Below are 6,215 nucleotides of genomic sequence, written 5' to 3'. Positions count from 1 at the left end.
TCCACCTTCTGCTTTTATAATGGAGAAATTTGAAACAAAGAAAATCGCCACCCAGCTTGGCAATTCCCGTGAAGCGCATCCTGCCAATGAGAACGGCGATTCTAGCATGTTGCACTGCGCCTTCTGCTGCACCTGCATGGCCTGTGCCCCTGACGCCTAGCCCTGAGGCCTACGTGGTGGGAACTCGCCAGTCAAACTGGCGGTTCCCCTTGCTGTGCATGTCGCCACTTGGAATGATGAGTTCAAGGTTGCATGTGCATATCGCCACTCGTAGTGGCGAGTCCTTCACCAACAGCAAACCCGCCAGTCCCATTGGCGGTTTGCTTGCACCATGCATGCATTTTACGTCCAAAAGAGCCCCCTTGGATAAATTGTTTTAAAAGCACCCCATCTGAGGAATTTTTTTTTTAAAACTACCCCAAATGGGGAAATTTGCCATTTAATGCACCTGAAGGTTGCATTTAGTACCATCTGTCTTTTTCTGGGGATTTATACCTTTTATTAATATTGCATTATTAGTATTTTATTATTTATATTTTTTAGTTATAAAATTGTATTTATTTTTTATTTATATGTTATTATTTATAAATAACAAAACATAAATACGATAATATAAATAAAAAATAAAAAAATATAAATGAAATTTATAAATAACTTCATATAAATAAAAAGATATAATGGTGCAAATATAAATAATAACATATAAATAAGAAAACATAAATAACATCATATAAATAATAAAAATATAACGATTCAAATACAAATAATAAAATGTAATTAATGAAATATTAGTTATCATATAAATGTAATTTTTAAAATGATTTACTAGTCATGAATACAAATATGTATCAATAGTTAAAAATTCTTATTATATGCACAAAAAAAAACTTAAAATATTAAAATCTTTCAATTATATATTGGTTATCACATAATTTATTCAAACTTCATCCATTTCAAATTTCTCATTAATTATCAGTAACAGTTGAAGTTTAAATTTTGGCTATAAAATCGCTTTTAATTATTTATTATATTTTAAATTATTTATTGGAGTTTTAAAACATGTATATTAATTTTTTTGTGACCTTCAAATATTATTAATTATTATTAAAATTCTTTCCTATAAAATCTTAATATATTTGTTGTCATTTTATATTATTTATTATTACTCATTATTTAATTGGTTTAAAATAAATATGCGTTTTTTTAAAAAAAATTAACAAAATTGTGTTATAAGAAAAAATCTTAACCCAAAAAAAATGAAAATTAAATTTTAAGTAAATAATATGATTTTTTTGAACTTTTTAATACATTTTTAAATACATAATATTTATTTACTCTAATTAAAATTTCATATTTTAATGCTAAATATATTTTTTACACATTAAAATAGACTCATGTAATGCACATGATAAAATAATAGTCACAAAAAAATATATTTAATAAATTAATTATGATGATAAAGTTATATTGTTTAACAAAATAACATTATGAACATTTTAAAAAAATAAAAATGTAATTTATGACATTAAGTTTTATGATTTGGATTTATATTTTCTTTTTAAGTCAACTTATTTTATTATTTTGATCATAATTTTTTAATACATTTATATTTAAAATATAAAATCATTTATACTTTTATGTAGGAAACAAACTTGACAAACAAATTTAATCGAAGAAAAAAATAAAAAAATGACTTTGTTAAGTATAATCAGTTTAGATAAATACATAAAAAAAACCTACTTATTTTATTAAATTAAATATTTACTTAAAAAAATAAATTCAAACAAACTAACTCATAATAATTGTAATCAACACAAAGTGAGGATGCAATGAAATATTAAGGTGCAGGATCTTGGTCCTTATCGACTAGAACATAAAGGTCATTAATTTCATGTGTGTACAATAGGCACAACTAGGAGTGCAAATTACAGACTATTTTGTGAATTAACTATTTTTAGACTAATGTGAATTGTGGAATGCAAATTACAGACTATTTTTTAAATTTTTTTTTCAAACATTGAGATTCATATGACAACATATGCTAAATTTAGTGTGGTTCATATGACAACAAGTGTCAAACTCATCATTTAAATTGAAGTGTTTATAATTTTTCAGTATTAGTCTTAAACTCTTCAAAATAATCCTACATATATGAACTATACATACATGTCATGTGTGTACCAAATAAACACTTTAACATGTCACATATTATACTTGGTTAAAAGTTAACAACGAAATACTTAATGGAAGGACTAACTTGAATAACACATCATAAATTCTTACGACTAAAGTGATAATGCTCACAATATTCAAAGATTAAGTTGAAAATTTATTTGTTTTACAAGCTAACTTGTGTTTAAGTTACAAAATATAAGTGAAATACTAAATTTATATATTTAAAAAATATATTTTATTGATAATAGAAAAGTATAAATTAACATATAAAATGTTGACATTTCATTTTTAAATTATTTTAGTTAAAAAATATTATTTTGATGATAAATTATAAATATCTTCTTTTAGATGTCATTGATAAAAACATTTAAATATTCACTAAAATAACTAGACAAATTAAAAAAAAATCATTTTATTTCTAAGAAACACATGAGGAGTTTAAGAGAATTTTATGTCCAAGTTAACAATCAAATATTAAGGTGCATCAATTCATCATAGTTGTTAAAATGCTTAATTATAAAATTAATTTTTTAATTATAATTAAAAGTTGAATTAGTTCCCTCAATTATTAAAAATACTATCCTTTTCCTTCAACTTTGTTAGTTTGGTTGTAGTGTTTTTAAATAATTAAACGATATGATTCAACTAACAAAGTTGACAAAAATGATACGATTGTAATATTTTGAATTTATTAAAAGATTTGAATAAATTTTTTAATAATTAAGGAATTCAATTGAAATGTTAATTAAGAGACTAATTATATAATTAAATATTTTTCCCACAAAAATATGTTTACTAATCCCTTAACTACAGTTGATATCTATTTTTAATGGTTGCTAATCCAATGTTAGGAGCTTTTATTATTATGATGATGATTAAATGTTAGGAGGTCTTTCTCGTGTGCATTGGGTGATGGCTATAGCGAATTTCGAGCCCTTAAAGGCTAAAAGGACGGAAGCTTGATAGCATAGTTGACTTCTTTCATTTTTTGTTGTTATTTGTTGACTTTAAAATAAAACATAATAAATAAAATGAAGATATAATTAATATTTTAATTTTAATTTTGAATATTTACTTTTTATTTATAAAAAAATTTATAAAATAATCAAAGAACAAATAAAATTATAAAGGTAAAGATATAATTTAAATAATAATGAATATTATTCTAAAGTTTTAAATGAATACAAAAATGCAAATAAAATATTGTTATAAAAAACAACAAACAAAAGGATTAATTACGTATTTTCAAACTGGAATGTTACGAGGTTTATACGTGGGAAATTTGACACTTTCAAAGGCTCTTAATTGCCTGTCCTGCTCATTCAAGCCGATAATTTTGACATTTTTATTTTTCATTATAGACACATACGCCATCTAGGGGCGGAGCCAGTGATTTTTATTCTAGGATATCCCAAGATGAATATTAACATATTCATGGATAAATGAATTTGTATAATTTCATAAAAATAAATCAATTTTAAATATAATTTTATACACCTAAAACCCTTATTATGACTTTAGCTAACAAAATGACCCACATTTGAGTCTGCACTTAAAATTACTCACACTTGCTAACTGCAACCGCAGGTGTAACTGCCAAAAGCCCAAAATAAGCCTTCTTACAACGTTAAATAACAGTTGCAGGTGTAAGTGTGAAAATCTCCAAATTAATCGTTCTTACAACGTTAAATAAGAATTGATCATCATATAATGCGTGAGTGTTGACTCTTTTACAAACAAGGCCCTGAAAATGACGATGTGGCATTGGCGAGGCTTTTAAAGTGCCATGTGGAGCTCCAAAATTCCCGCCCAAAAATGTGGTTATGATGGTGCATTTATTAATTTTGTCTTTAGTTACTTGAAACTACAATTACCCATGCATTTACATTTCCAATGACATTTTTTGCAATGGTGAAGTGACTACTTGATTTTCGATTTCCATTTCGGTTTCCATTGTTTCTGCATTATGCCTTTCGAAATTTCCCCCATTTCCAGTTGCCCTCCTTTGCCGACTCACCTGTTTGAACCATTTCATTTTCGACGGCCGGCAAGTGCATCGGATCGTGCAAGTAGTATAAAACGGTAAGTGAATATCGAGTATCGAACTCTCGGGGAACTTGTTTTACTTGGTAAAGTTGTGGTTCAGTAAATGAGTGTCTTGGGATGAAAGTTTGGTGTGTGGTATGGACAAATATGTAAACTAAACTAATCAAAAGCAAATCACGTGAGTAGTGGTGTGTGAAGACAGATAGACAACGTGTTGGTCTTCCTATTGGGTTACTGATGTTATTAAGGATGTTCTCGACCTAACAATGTTCATGTGTTCTAAGTTGTCTCTTGGACTACTAAACCCCGATGTCACGTGCATGTTTAGCCTAATCCTAATCAAGCGTCGTCCTCAGATGTCTCTTGTTGGACTAAACATAACCAGAACCGCATTAAGACATAACATAACAAAAACTAGGTTACCGTACCTTGATGTCTCATGAAAATACGATAAGCTAGCCCTGTCCTATCAGGTTCTAAGGATCAAACCATTTCCCAATGTTGAGTGACCCTATAAGCATGTGTTTGGCTTTCGGCAAGTGCACCGAATTGTACAAGTAGTATAAAATGGTAAGAATCGAGTATTGAGCACTTGTACAACTCATCTTCTTTCAGAGTCTTCCTCGCGCTTAGCCCAGGAGTGTTGCGCTTAGCGGACACTCGCTAAGCCAACAGATTGGCTTAGCGAGAAGGTTAAAAACAACACTTTCCAAAGCTTGCCTAATTAACCTGAAATTGAGAGAAAATGATTATTAAACACACAAAATGGAAGTACTAAGTATTTATTACCTATACTTAACAGAAAATACTTATAACACTACAAAATAACCATAAATTGGGAGAGTTTGATACAATTTATACAAGTTTTATACACAAAAGTTAGTCGTTTTCACCGACTAACAACATGTAGTTGCGTGATCAAGGCAAAGACACACTAGAATTAAGTATTGATATCACAGTGAACACATAAAACATCATTAGATAGATATACAAATATTTACATCAAGTACCCCATAGGAAGAACCAACTGAGGATTTAGCTCTCTATAGCAGGGAAGCTTCATTTACAACAATGAGAAGAGAAGATGAAAGATAGAAGAAATACAAGTAGTGGGGATGTCTCCTCCACCTCTAGAAACCTCACAATCTCTCAAAATCTCATCCAAAGCTCCGCAAGATGGCTTCCTTGTCAAGCTCATCTCTCTCTTAGTCTCTCCATAGCCAAAAACTCTCAAAAAACTCAACAACCTTTCCAAAATTGAGATTTCAGCTTTAAATAGGCATTCCTGTTGGTGGGCGTGCGCTTAGTGGAAGATGAGCTCGCTTAGCGCACGTAAGTGACTTCTGGCTTAGCGCTAGTCTTCTCGCTTAGCCTAAGGGTTAAAGGCGGTGCGCTTAGCGAGTTCACACTTGCTCAACGCCTCTATACAGCTCATCCTTCTTCCAGATTCTTCTGCGCGCTTAGCCGGAGGATGGTGCACTTAGCGGATGGCTCGCCCAGCACGTGGCGTGGCTCAGTGAGTTCATAAATTCTGCACTTCACCAATCTTGCCCATTTTGCCTGAAATTGAAAAGGAATGATCATTAAATACACAAAATTGGGATACTGAGTACCTATTACTTAAATTAACAAAAAGTAATTACAATACTACCAAAAACAACTATAAATGGGAGGAGTCATATACAATTTACAACAGTTTCTTACACAAAAGATAGTCGTATTTACCGACTAACAAACTACATTGAGGTTCCATTAGCATACCATAGACAGTGGTACCCGCGTTACCCATCGTATGTGCTCTTCAACTGTAATGGAGACAAAAATTTTATAATAAGGCTTCGAAAATATGGTGAGCGATACTACTTTGCTGATGGACTAAAGGAATTCCGAAGAACCATGAACATTTTTGAAAGTGTCATCATCAGTTTTGTTGCAGTAGAGAAAAATATGACTTTCCGTGTCGACTTCATCCCACCTCTCTATAGACAAACATG

The sequence above is a fragment of the Glycine max genome, chromosome 12 (genome assembly GCF_000004515.6).
Source record: "Glycine max cultivar Williams 82 chromosome 12, Glycine_max_v4.0, whole genome shotgun sequence".
In the NCBI taxonomy this organism is placed as follows: domain Eukaryota; kingdom Viridiplantae; phylum Streptophyta; class Magnoliopsida; order Fabales; family Fabaceae; genus Glycine; species Glycine max.
Note: the sequence above shows the minus strand (reverse complement) of the source record.